This window comes from Temnothorax nylanderi, unplaced genomic scaffold (assembly GCF_030848795.1).
Source record: "Temnothorax nylanderi isolate EJ_2023f unplaced genomic scaffold, tnyl_v1.0 TNYL_tig0002_pilon, whole genome shotgun sequence".
NCBI lineage: Eukaryota > Metazoa > Arthropoda > Insecta > Hymenoptera > Formicidae > Temnothorax > Temnothorax nylanderi.
In genome coordinates, this window is record NW_027249064.1 from 2,440,964 (window position 1) to 2,455,316 (window position 14,353).

The 14,353-nt window shown below is 44.3% G+C and overlaps 1 protein-coding gene across 2 annotated transcripts in view; it reads right to left on the reverse strand.

Moving 5' to 3' along the window:
* LOC139768930 (uncharacterized) overlaps window positions 1-14,353 on the reverse strand; it is a 165,123-nt gene that overhangs the window by 127,088 nt on the left and 23,682 nt on the right. The window contains exon 1 of one of the 2 annotated variants that reach the window (XM_071699601.1): window positions 7,735-7,887. The exons of the other annotated variant lie outside the window; for it this stretch is intronic. The gene's annotated coding sequence lies outside the window, so the exon portion shown is untranslated. Of the gene's footprint in view, window positions 1-7,734; window positions 7,888-14,353 lie in introns of those variants that run through there. 2 annotated transcript variants of the gene reach the window in all.

The following is a 14,353-nucleotide window of genomic DNA, read 5'->3' on the forward strand; positions in this document are numbered from 1 at the left end:
CTAGAAACAATTCGATTTTGTCAAATTGGCAAATTGTCGTCTATGTCAATTATTATACATAAAAAGCCGAAGAAAAATCAGATTTTATCGATGTCGATCGCGTTACTTCGTTCTTACTGCCAAACAAGGCCATCAAACGAACGGACACTGCGAAGGTGCCTTAAGGCGCGGGTGGGGATGACGAAGCGTGGCGGAGCGTGTGCCTCGCTCGCCGAGCGTGGACGCCTTCGTCGCCCGGAGCGCGGCGATTATCTTTCATTCGTGGCGCATCAAACGAGAACCGGTGGCCGCCACGTCGAACGCGCGTCCCGCGCGCACCTTCCACGTCGCCGGGGCTTTTTCTCCCGAAGGCGCCCGCACGATCCTCCGGATCGTCCGCGCGCCCGTCATTATCCACCTCATCGGCGATTCACGGTCGGCACTTGGCCGATTGCGAGAGCCGCGCGCTTGCACTCGCGCTCGATCGCACGCACGCCGATTTTTCCGCGGCCGCGTCTCCTCCCGCTCGCAAAGCATGGAAACGCGTCATTACATGTAGCTGCGCATACAACATTTCATTAGGATATAAGGATGCGAATGATCGGACCGTTTGAGATGTAGATCGGAATGCACGCGCCACTGCGAGAGGACTCACGACGTCCGTTTCGCCTCGCCTTATTCCTCCCTCTTCCTCTCGTGCCCGTGACGATCATGTCTCGTTGATCATTAAAAACAGACGAGACTAGATGTTACAAGTTATTCTTTTTTCCATCTAGCTAGGCGATGGCGAGCGACAGCAGTCTGGTTTAAGCACCCGTAATTTTCTCCGCGAGGCATTTCATGGCGCATCGATAGAACCACAAAGTGCTGCATCGAACGTATTTTATATTTAGATGCGCAAGAAAGACAGCCCGAGGTACAAACGCATATTAAGCGACGTTCCCGCCGAACAAGCGCGGCAATTTTCTCGCTGCAAGGGCAATCTCGGCGTTTATAACGTAAAACATCTTATTATCTCTTCGGCAGCTTTTTATTATGTTTAATATAGACGCACTGCGCGTGAAGGGACAAATTTGTAACATTTTAAGCGGCCGCACAAGTCCCTCGATTTGCACCTCAATCAAGAAATTATTGAGAAAATAACGCGAGATGACGAAGATAGCCTTCGTCACTTCAGGCGCGATCGTTGCACCACGGAAGACACCGTTTTCTTTTCACGGAAATCTGGATGATTGCGATACGACGCAGGCCAATGCGTTACGGGTATTATTTCGTCCGTCAGAAATTGGTACCTGCGGCAAATGGCGCATCGAAACAAGAGAACCGGAGTCCCATCCGAGGTTTTCGACGAGTATGATCGCATAATAAGGCAAGTCGGTAGTCACGCGGTGAGGAATACAATCGAATGTTCCTTCTCTAGCGTGAGAAATTTTTAGATACTAAAAGAATGAAGACAACAATATGGTAATTGCAATAAATAAGCAGTTCAAATGTTGTAAATCTCGTAAAATTGCTACAATCGACAGAATCAAAACAGCCCGAATGTTACATCGTAAAATTGAATCCAAATGATTTAGAAGAAACAAGTTTTCGAACTTAACGGTTCAATAAACGCGATAAAGATTCGAAAGTTTGGATCGAATGATATTCGCGATTGTCTTTTTGTGGATTGGAATCCTCGTTTCGGTGGCGCCAGGAGAGGTTGATACGCTCCCGTCGAAGCAGGGTCACGGCGTAGAAGACGCGCTGCTCCCTACAGCCAGTAAAACCCGAATGTACTTTAAATGCTCAATTTGGCAGCCGTAAAAACGGCATTTATTTATGGTGCTTTGGCCATCAACGAAAAAAGCCGATGCCGCTGAAAATTATGCTCGCTCAAAAAGCCGAAGGATCCTTGATCCTCTCTTTCTCGGCGCCGCGGGTTCGTGCTTTCCAGCTGAATGCTTTACGAGTTCGTCCAACTTCTCCACAAATCTTACTATACGCATACCGCTGATAATTTTTTCCTCGGCTGCCCAAAAAAAATTGCCGCACCGCGCATAACCGGAATTCAAATGTGCCAATAAATTCAAAAGAATATTTGCATTGAAAAGGATGGTACACAAAATAATAACGATGCATTTGCCCTGTAATCAAAAACAAATGAACAAAAATCACGTTGATATTCTGTCAATGTAAAACTTAAAAGAATAAAATAAGTAAACAATGTTCACACATAGACGTGTTTTATTTCTACCATTTCCTAATTTCTAATGTGCTCGTCAATTCTCGCTTTCGTATAATTATTCCGAATTCTATAGTAGACTTTTACCTATGGAGATAAGGTCTGGTTTCTTTTGCTATTCAGATCTCCGTTTGACTCGAGAGGCATAAACTGCGACTCGAAGCTAAATCCGTATGCACGATTACATTTTATTGCTCGTCTTGCGCACTCATAATTATTGCAGCAATTAGACGCCGAATAATTAATCGGAGGACAGAAGTTATGCGCACGCGAATTCTCTTCGGCAAGAGCATGGCACGCCAGGCCGCGGTTAAAGGCGGCCGAGCCGGTGGGCCGGAGAATGAAAGGGGCGAGAAGGGACCCTTCGTGGGAAAGGACGATTCGTCGGGCGGATTCCGGGATAATGCAACCGTCTTATAGAAACGAATGTTCAGGACCCCGAGGAATATCGCGTGACCACTCGTGGGATGTTCGGAATGTTACTCGAGCACTCGGATAGCCGACGGTTATGCGCGGCGTAACCTTCCAGCGTTCCATATCGTTAAAGGCTCGCATATATGCGTATACGCGAGAGAGCCGCTGACATGGCTACAGCGAGTTGTGGAAGCCCCGTGACCCCGCCGTGCCCGGCTCTCGTCCGCTTATCCGCGCCGCGTAATTTGCCGAATTAATTTTCTGCACCGTCGGCCGGCGATCAAAGAGACGGAGAAACCCGGGGATACCGCGTGTGTTTCTTTTTAATTGGCGGGGACCACTCTCTACGCGCACGCCGAACAGAAGCGAATTTGCGCGTCGCTGCTACAGCAGGATCCTGCACGATGGAAATAAGAATAATCCGCGATAATTTGCGATAATGTAAACGCGATTGCGGTACGAAAATGATGTATAAGCAATTAATTTGGTTTTATTACTTACATCTTCGTATTGTGATACTAAAAAATATACATACGTATGTACTATATACGTGAATGCTTGAAGTAAAAATTATGAATTTGGCAACATATCGTGTAATAAAGGATACATTTTTCCGAGTTTCAAATAAAAATATATTAGGTATTGAATATATTAGGTAAATGCAAAAAATCACAAAAAATACGAAATTTTATAATAAACAAATCCAGGTCTCTCCTATAAAATATATTCCGTTTTTTAATCTTCATTAAAATAAGCGATTCATTTTCAATGGCTACTATAGTATATTTAGTATAGGGTCGTTTCTTAATTAATGGTCCGCCTCTAGCTTCTCGATCCCGCGCTTGCCTCATGTAATTTGCCAAATTAATTCTGCTGCAGCATTGAACAGCAAGATAAGAAAAGTTCTGGAATTTCACATTTTAGCGGGTTCTCTTTAACAAGCGAAAATACGGCGCATACGGAATGCTGTAATTTTTTCTTAATTTTAAAATAACTTACGTACTAACAATATCAATCATCAGATATTTTTAATTTTTCACTCGACATATTATATTGATGCTCATAAATTTTACGGAAAAAAGTAGTTGCGCGTTAATAACAAAATATTTATTTTAAAAGAAAACCTGTACACTGCCAAAGTTCTACGTAATCGCCAAAAATTATTTGTTCTTAAACAAATTAGTTATTATGATGATATCGCCGACAATGTTACTATTAATTAGCCATCGACGACATATCTTGTAATTATCAACAATGAATGTAAATGCGGAAATGTGGAATAATCCTTTGACGATTTATTACTTAGAAAATCACATTGGAAGCCACATGGGAAGTTGTACTATGTCCGGATAAATATATGCAAAATACAGAGTTAATATTCATCCAAAAGAATTTCAACTATTATTATGCAACAATATAGTCATTTTAACAATATAGTCATTAACTTGACTTTTTGATGGCATAAATAATTCCACAATAATTTGTGCATTCTTATGTTTCCAGAAAAACTTTTACGCGATTATTTTGCAAAAAAAAATATTTCCTTTGCATAAGTGAAGATGTAAATCTCCTACAGATCTAGTATATTTAATATTTTATTATAGATCACAAGCAGTTACTTAAAAATTAGTAAAATTGTACTTTCGAAAACTATCTAGGCCTTTGTCAAATATCTGAGTTATATAAAATATTTTTTCGCATTATAAGAACACAAGGTGTATTTTCGCCTCTCCCTTTAATTCGTATACAGATATGGAATCAAGATCGCACAATATATTCCTCGCGATCCATAAGCGCAGCGGGATTTCCACTATCCGCCAGACACGGGAGCAGATGCGAGCGGACCTCCACGGATTTAATTACGCCTAATTAGCCGGCGGCCGGTAAATTGAAAGTCCAGTGCCGATTTTCTTACCGCTACTTATTCCATTTAAGCTCATTCCACCTTGTTCTCCCCTAGGGAGAATATATGCCTTTGACGCCGGCCGTCTTCTTTCCACCGTGCGGCGAAACAAAACAGTATGTCCGTTAAATATGGGAATAATACCCGCGGGGAGAATGCCATGGAGTTTCCAAGAGTCGAAGAAACCCTCTTAAGACGGTGTCGAATAAATACGAAAGGTATAAATTCTTTCGCGCGTTTTATGCGCGATATTAAAGACGCGGAACTTTTAATGGCGCGCGGCGCGTCGAAAACCGCATTGGCAGGTATATCGTGGAATTAAATTTTGGATCATGGAATAAGCTACCGAAGAATGTTTTGATATTAATGCGCTGAGCATGCTCTACCTCGCCGAACAAAAATCGTAACGGTATTGCGCCAACATGCCTCGAGCGGCAACTTTTAACCCTTACCGGCCGTATATCACCATTTAATTGTTATTTTACAGGCGACACTTTTTATTTACATCGTTAAGTGCGATTTCGACCGTAGGGAGAGTGAGAAATGTGCAGACGCGGCGGATTTCATTAATTTCATCGCTCGTTGATGATTGCACACATCGATTAACGATTCATCTTGACGATTTTTCGCGGTACATGAAATTTTTAATTTTTTTAAGAGTGATAACTGTTAAATCATTTTTCTTCGGGTTTTTTTTTTAAATAAAATAACGACGACTTTTGATGCGTGGTATCTGAACGATCCATTCACAATATGACTGTAGCTCGAGCGGTAAATTGCAGGCAATTTTATAATATAGCTTATCGCATAAAAATAAAATGAGGTAATTAATACGCATTACCGATACGGGGTGACAAAATTTCTCGTAACTTGTAGCGTCAACTCGTTGCAACAAAGGTAGACATAAATCATGTTGCATTATTCATATTGTCTACGTATTCTGAAAAGTGGAGGCAGTGCTAATATCATTTGGCGAATTTTTCATCAGCACTCAAGAAACTAATATACAAAAAAAAAGAAATGTATTCTCCTATATGTAAAATAACGAACTGTCCCGGACACAAATGTGTGGGATTAAATATATAGATTTATTAGAAAAAGGACAGTGTTTGCTTAAGTTAATCTTAAAGGGTTCGAAGGCTTTGAGATAACCGCCATTTGGAAAAATTCTCTGAAATGGACTCGACTAGGCGTGACAATAAATCTCGTCATATTATTGCGGAGTTATGTGCGGGAAAGCGACTATGAGCCGAACGGCTGGTCGAGTATTATGTTAATTCGGAGAACTTTATTAGCAACGTAAATCACCGATCACCCGCCTATGGTCGCGCAATATAACTTTCCAAATGTTTCTTCCCCCCTTCATGCCCGCGGTAGAGTCACTTTCACGATTTATACTATGACGCGGACAAAAGAGTATTTAAAAAACATCACCGCGCGATAGCGGGTGATAGAATTTTACGATCGCAGCTGCGTTTGCGTCTGACCCTACATAGACATTTCAGCAGTATATTTATAAAATATTTGTCAAATCTGATTAGGTGTACAATTTAAGATTGTCGTCGAGAAATATATTTCATACGATACAATATGACGTTGTATGGCGGCAATTAACTTGAATATATTTCTCTTGCGCTTTATCGACGTTTACAATTGATTCGTACATTGACCACCGTATTTCGCGAAAGAATGTTAAATCACGAGTGGATTTTCTAAATATATTCCCAATTTTTTTCAGCCAATTCTCACGCGTCGTTTCTGCTTCTACTTGCACGGACAAATTAGTCGCGTTTGTCCGTTAAAAACTGGACGTTTCTTGTGCGCTCAACTCAACGATTTCGCTACTTATCAATTAGCATCGTTTTACATCCTGCTTCCGGTCGCGGAAACGCTACCTTGCCAGATGGCACTGGTTGAGAACGTGTCGTGTTATACGCACCTGCCGTCTCCAAGTACACGCGTGCGTGCGTAAATTGACGAGCGTGCGCAGCACGTTGCATAAATCCCTGTTGAGTCGCGATAATTTTAATCAAATAACTTCTCGACCTTCTTTCCGTTAGTTGTATATACAATGTTAGGAAAAAGAATCGTGCTATTGATAAGAACGTGTGACCATGAAATCACTCGTTCATTTATCAAAAAAGTATATGAGTGTCTAATTATCTCATCAATATAGCGCACTGTAAATTAAAGTACATCTCATCCACTTTTTCGATCTTGATCACAAAACACTCATGTCACTATCAAATAACAGACTTAATTAGAGAAAACAGACTGAAATTACATTTAATCGCCCGATAATCTTTTATTTTCATAAAACGCAGGTCAAAGCGTCAATACATATATCTCGTTCGCATAAAAATTTCGTAGAAAGTACCTTGGGTCATTACGCGACCGAGTCATGTATAAGACCCACGTGAAAGGTTGCCGGGCAAATTCGCCGAGCATGGCGGGGCCTCTAATTTGCGCTTTCGGATATTTTTATCGGCCTACAGTGCACCGCAGACGAGCGCTTTCGAGGGCTGATGACGCCGCAGCGCGCCGCGGCAAGAGAGAGAGAGAGAGAGAAGCGCAACAGCGTCGACGTTCACGGCGGCCGGCATCTTATTTGCATTTTTTTCGGCGAGTTTCATTAACCCTTGACCCGGCTGTGCACGAGGAAGCGGCGAGCACGTAAAATAAACCCGGCTGAATATTCATACCGGTCGAGCAGTAAATACGGTCGCGACGATAAATTCCGGAGTTCTTTCACGAATTCGACGCCGCACCGTGCGACGCAACGACGAAGAACGGGGAGCGTAAAACCTCGGTATCTTTTCCCTTCACCGGTACCGGGTTTCGCGCCGCGCGAAAGATTCGTGTCGAAGTATGAAATCTCGTTGGCCGCCGCCGCGATTGCGGCCATGCATCATGAGGTTATCGCCACCGGACTTTCCTCACGAAAGAATACAGGAAAATTATCGCTGGAGGAAATATTCAACGATATATTAGCAGGAATATTTCGCTGTACTTTCCGAAATCAGCTTCTTAAAAAATTCCTTGTTCTTCAAAAATTATTTAAAGAATTAATTAGTCTACAGAATATTTAACGCGTGATAACATAATATGCGTGAATAATAAAAATAATAATATAAAATAGTTTCACATTTCAGATTACTATTATATAAGCATAGGATTATATTCTCCAGAGATATGATTTATCTTTTTTACGGACCACATCCGGTCGGAGGTAGCTAAAGAGCTATATTTGAAGCTTTGACCCCGAGCGGGCCTGAACCGAGGAGAGGTCCGCCTCGGGAAGTACAAATTAGAGGGTCGATCCCCGGCAATCCAACCCTTTCTCGGAGCGCACACCCCCACACTTGCTTCACGCTACAGGTGCACCGTCGACTAATGGACGAAACGAGTTCCCGAGATACTGCAGCATCATTATAAAACGTTTATTTCGGCGTAAAAGTCAAAGTGCATCACGTCTGCACGTCCGCCGAGCCCCGCCGATGACTCGCGAGTAGAAACGCTCTTTCTTTGTATCGAGGTTACCCGCGGGATCAACCCCCTCCCTCCCACCCCTCGAGACGCCTTCGTGATATCAGCGCGTCGAGTAGTAGGCTCCCGATCTTTCACGCGTTTTAGACACGTTCGCAATGAAAAGGTGCAGACAGCCGTTGGGAACGTGATGTCTGTCCGCCCATTTGAATGTAGCAATCTGATTCGCACTGAAGTAATTTTTAGGTAATAGTACGTCTGGCTCCCCGCTTCTCAGACTAATACGTGATGCCTTTCTTCGCACTGTTTAACGATATACAAAAATTTTTTTCTGGTAAAAAAAATTTTTTTTTAAATCACGTATTACATGTAGGAAAATTTTGAAAACTTATGTGCAATACTCTGAGTGTCTAAGCAACATGTGTCTAAGCAACAAGAATAAAAAATATTTTTGATGTAAATTGCATATTCGACTTGACATAGCGAATAAAAGTATGAAACTGCAATATATCATGTACATCCGAGATTGCTCGACCTCTACGTTGCAGTTTGCATCCCTTTTATAAATTTTTCATCACAGATATGCACAATATGTCAGTAGTAAGTACAGCGTAGGCTTATATAAAATAATTGGTGGCTGTCCATCGCGAAATAACGACGCGCGAATGGCGCATGCCGATATCCGAAAAATGCGTTCATGCAATTTGGGTTTACAGGATGCCACCAGCGAACGGAATATCCGCCGTAAAAATCGTAAAATTCTGCGCGGCACTCATCGCACTTTATCAATATCTTTATTCCCAGTATTAAACCATCGCGTCGCCGCAACGTATCGAACTGGAAGAGGACCAAACGCGAGCGTCCCTCTCGAGCGTAAATCGACCAGCCCCTCGTTCCTCGGCGAGATTACTCTGGCGGTGCTATATTTACGCGCGCGTGTGGATTACGTGCGTGTACCCTTATTACCTCCCCGAGGTAAAAAAATCGCGGAAGTTTCGGAGCACATGCCACGGTAATCGATGCCACCTGTTCGTGCGTTCGAACGAAATGCAGTCGGTCGACTCGAGTGCGACGAATGCGCCGAGAATGCAACGGGTACCGATACGAATCGAAGTGTTTCAAGTCGCCAACGTGTTGAAATGCCAATTACATTCGTATTGGAGGTAAAATGATTCGTTAAACAAGGTGAGTTAAGCAGTCAAGAGTATGTACAGATATACTGATAAAAATGAATTTTTAAGATAAAAGATTACATTTAAAAAATATACGATTATATCATTGTTAAGTTTTCTCGGCAAAAATTAATAAACACATATTATTACAAATAAAAAATATATCTAACAATAAGATCAACTAATTTCTTGCAGTCTGTAATCAATAACACATATTTCCTGAATTTACGAAACACGTAAGATATTCTCAAAGTTTAGTACTTTTTAATCATTCATGCTTCTATTTCATTTCGCGCGACGGAATAGTAATCAAAAACCGCAGAGCACATTTCTGAGAAGTGATTGCAGGTGACTGCAGGTGATAGTCGGCTATCGCAAATTTTCGCGAAGCGGGTTCCGAAGTATTAGCCGCGGCCGGCAAAGACGAAAGGGTGGCACTGTCTCGTGTTCCCTGAATATTACCTTAGAACGGTTTCCACGAGGGACCACCTGTAGGTCCCACCGACAAACCGCTAGCAAACCGCAAGACGCGGTAATTACGCCGGAGAGCCGAAAAGTAAAGGCGCGCGCTGGGGATGGGAATGGTGCAGGGGGGACGCCGTTGGGCGAAACGGGAGGGAAAAAAATACAAGTCGAAAGAAAACGGCGAAACCACATAAAAAAGCACTTAAAGGAGAACGGACGCAGGCGAGACGCCGGAGAGAAGGAAGAGACCGGAGGAGGCAGGACTCGAAAAAGGACGAGGATGAGACAGAGAGGTGGAGGAGGAAGAGTTGCGGACACGGGTGCATGGAGCGTGACAGTGGGTGCAGGAGCACCTGCCCATTCTCGAACGGAACTCTGCCGGCTCGGTGATTTATGGAAACAAAGGGTGGGTGGGGCGGAAAACACGGGACGCACGGCGTCCCTGCCGTGTTCCATCACGAGCGATTCTGCCGAGAGGTAAAGAAGCTGGAGCTCGGGATACCTGATCTCGAAAAGTAGAGTTTCTCACCCTCTTCACGAATACGCACCAAATTGTCTATATATTTACCGTTATAGGTGGATCTAGCCCCTTAATAAAATTTCTCTCATGATAATCAATGAAGAATGTTATTAAAAAATCAAATGCAGGATGATGCTAAGGCATTTATGACCAAGATGTATGTATATTATCGATACTTGAATGAGGATTTGAACATAGAAATGCACAACAAAGCTTACAAAAACGACATAAAGCGACGTGAGAACGTTAAAGATCCCACATGAGATAATGCGATGGATATGTTATGACTTACTGCTTATTATAATGTTAATTATCAAGAGAAATTAATACTCAAGGTCTCCATGAAGTAAAGTTAGATTTCACGTAACGAATAAACGTGCGTAGAAATTGTCCCATAAATCTGGCCGCAACAACCGCATCAGATAATTTACGTGCCATCCCTACCTGCCACGCGACGCATACTAAATTATTAATACGCCTATATTCGCGGGCATTGAAAGTACCAAAGGAAAGCATAAAATTAAGAACGTATCCGGTAGAGGATCACGCGGGGTCGACTCCGGTGAAATTTACAATCCGTTTAGGCGATACGTACGCATCCCGCGGGTAATCACCCTTCTTTAGCTGCGTAAAGTCTCGTTAATTAGCCATCAGTCTCCCCCGTTGCTTGCCTCTCTCGCGTATAAACTCGAAGCTTTATTTATTTCACCGCGCCAGAGAATAAATCTCTCGTCGCCGCGCTCGAATCTCCGCGCTCGCCGCAAACGATTCGCGCGGACCATCCGTCGATGTTCGACGCAGCTTTTTCATCGACGAATAGCCGGAACGTAATAATCGTTAATAACCGTCTTTGCAGCAGCAGGACTGCCGCTAAGTATCGGCGCGTGGGCGAGGAGACTCGAAACGGCCCACGGCAGGTTACATTGCGCCGGTAGGGCTCAGTTATTCAAGATGAGCCCTTTGCGTTCAAGAATCTACTTCCCGATCCATCGTAGACTAGTTATTATGAACGAATATAAGAGTTAGAAATATGTCATATAACATCAAATCGCAAACGCTTTAGAATGTTCCGTGTATATTCTGTATCATCATCGGCCTAAGGGGATGGCTGTCCCAGAATAAATGGCTCTCTCACCTCCGTCCGTCCTTATGCTGTCGCCTCGTAAATCGCAACTTAGGCCCTTCGCACGCAATTGCGTGGCACGCGAAGTAATGTCCGGCCGTGTCGCGGATCGGTTGCGCCCACGCCGGGCGTATGAGGACATTAACGCAACAACTGGACCGAAGAAGCTGTAAAACTGCGTTACGTGGCGTAGCCGGCACGCCGCGCGCTCTTCTCATCCTCCTCTCTACCTCACGTCCCCCCGCGGCTGCCCCGAGGTTCTATCGTCACGGCTCTCATTCTCGTCCTGCTCTCTTGCTCGCCCTCGCCCGATTCCTCCCCACGCGCTCGTGCGTTTCTCCTCGAGAGCGGCACGAGCGCGTACTTCCTCGGTACTTACGACCGTCCTCGAGTAGTTTTATTCTGTCTGGCCGCGTAGGCGGGAAACGGGGACTTAGGGGCCATCTCCATTCGCCGATTACTTTCCTTCCCCGTTCTCTTTCTCCCCCAGTTCCGCGATGCATCCCTCGCATTCGAACTCTCGCAAGAGACTATTTTCTCGTCGGCGAAAAGTATGAAAATTTTACGATGACCCGGCGCGCACTAAATCGAACGTGGTGTCAGTTGCGGAGACATGAGATCGCGTCGAGGAACCAAAGAAGGCGCGCTTTTATCAAGAGATTATATCTCGCGGCAATAAAATAAGGCTATGTCGTCGTCAGCGTCATCATCGTCGGACCACGAGCGAGTATTTTAACGCACACGTGGTTCGGCGCTATCGGAACACGCGCGCGGGAAAGTTTAGCGCTCGCCGTTTAATAAATGAATGTAAACGACGGCGATAAAGAATCTCAGCTCGGGGTAAAACGCGCCTGGAGCTCACGACGCGACAGCGAGGTTTACGTAAGCGCGTGTCGCTCTCGAGATTAACAATGCGTCCGTTTCTCGTTCGTCCGCGGCGCGAGGCTCGCGTACGTGCGCTCAATTTTATACCGCGACTTTACGCGCATTTATACGCTCCGTCCGCGACAGGAAAATAGGCTCTAGCTGGTACGGCTGCGCTCGCACCGCGCCGCGCGCCGGTCCGACGCGACGGCACGAACACGCGGACGTAAAGTTTTACGTCGCAGATACGAAACGTCGAATATGTATAACTCAATAGGAAACATTCCGTCTCTCGCGTGGGCGCGAGGAATTATACACACGTGGCGGACCGCGCGTATATATTTTATGTCCGCGACCGTTGTGCGATGGCTGCGATTCTTAGAGCTAAATTATCCGAGTACGAGGCACCGACCGCTGCGAAGAGAGCAAGCGGAGGGATCGTAGGAGCCAGGCGCTGACGGTAATGTGGCGCCGTATATTCCGAGGAACGCTCTCGGCAGCGTGCGAGCTGACTGTCCGAACAGCGGATTGTGCTTTATGCAAGCCACGCGGGTCTTATATCATAATAATGCAACATATCCTGACACACGTGCGCGCTCCCAAGTCTCTCTCGCGATCACATCCTTATGTATCCAATGCGACTTGCTCGAGGTAACAAAGAAATGTCAACGTAATACCTCTATTAAAACACTGCAAAATTATCTTGTATCATAGTACTGAACCTATTTTAGGAATCTATTGTTAACATTTCTCTGCTAATTACTAACGATCAGATATTCATGCTTCAAGATAAACGCACGATAAAAATACATATGGCCTTAATATTGATCTTTATATTTGAATGAGTTTTCAGCTACGAGCTGTTCTTACCGGCGCGACGCCCGCCGCCATCTCCTCGATAACGAAGGGTCTGTCTCGAGTGTTCTCTCTCAGAATACCACTCAAAGGTTAAAGAACGTTTTAAGTTCTCGTTCGAGAGAAGCCCACGATCTCTCCTCGCAGCGCGTTATTTTTTTGTCGCTCCGGCCGGACAGACAAAAGCCACTTCGAGAAGGAGAGAGGCAAGGAGGAGACTCTTTGCTCTCGCGTGGGCCCGGAGGCGAAGGCACCAGTTTGGTTTTCGGGCAGCGAGAGGAGTGTGCCTCTCGTGGAGGGCCAAAAGGCCACCTGCCCTACCGTGGACCCCCCCCCCCCATTTTTACGTTCACTTTATTAGCTATTATTATACGCATGCTTTGGCTCCACAGTCTCACCGAGAACCGCCCGCGCCTGTTTAGAAATATTTCATGAGACGTTTTCGACTTAGCTCGACGCCGGGAGTTCGTTAATCCTTCGACGTAGCCTAAACAAGTCGAGGACCTACCGATTTCGGAGTAACATGGCTGGTCCACCGCACCCGAGTAAGTTCACGCAGGTCCTCGGTAAAAGACCTTCATTGTTAGACTGTCGATTAAACTTTTGTGAAAACGCACAGGCTACCTTATCGAGACCCGTATACGGATTTATCTTCGAGCGCATCCGGCTGGCATTGCTCGATACACACGAATCGAATTAATCGATATCGAGAACAATCGTGATGCGCAGTTCGTCGAACTCCGCTGTATTGGAAACGCGATTAGATGTAGTTGTTCACATTCCAGAGATCTTCGATAATGGAACTGTACGGATGATTATACGCGATGTAGTTGCTCGTGAGTGTCTTCGAACACGGAAGCAACGTGTCGTTCGCAATAACAAGATAAGCAACGTTTCATTAAAGATTTTTTTATGTTTACATTATCCAGTTTCTACAACAATGCATGATAGTAACAAGATAGTAAAAAGAAGTGATAGTAAAATAAAGTTAAAAAACTAAATAGATGAAAAAAAAGAAACCGCAAAAAAATGTTTCGACTTAATCTTGCTACATTATTGAAAAAAAAATTGAAGGAGCACACACAGTACTTCTTTCCCTTTACTGTACATGAATACCGATGATACATTATTAAAGGGTATTAACAATTTAAATATTTTCACTGGATTATCACGGTCATGTTAAAAAATTGTGCCGGACATCTTAATTGTTTGGCCATGGGCGAACTTTCCAAACTTATGATGAAGCGATCATGTTGATCGCGATGATTTTCGAGAATCTTATCGAGTACAGAGAGGCAGCAATTTTGCAAGAAGAACAAATTGACCTATTGGTACCTAATGAAAATCT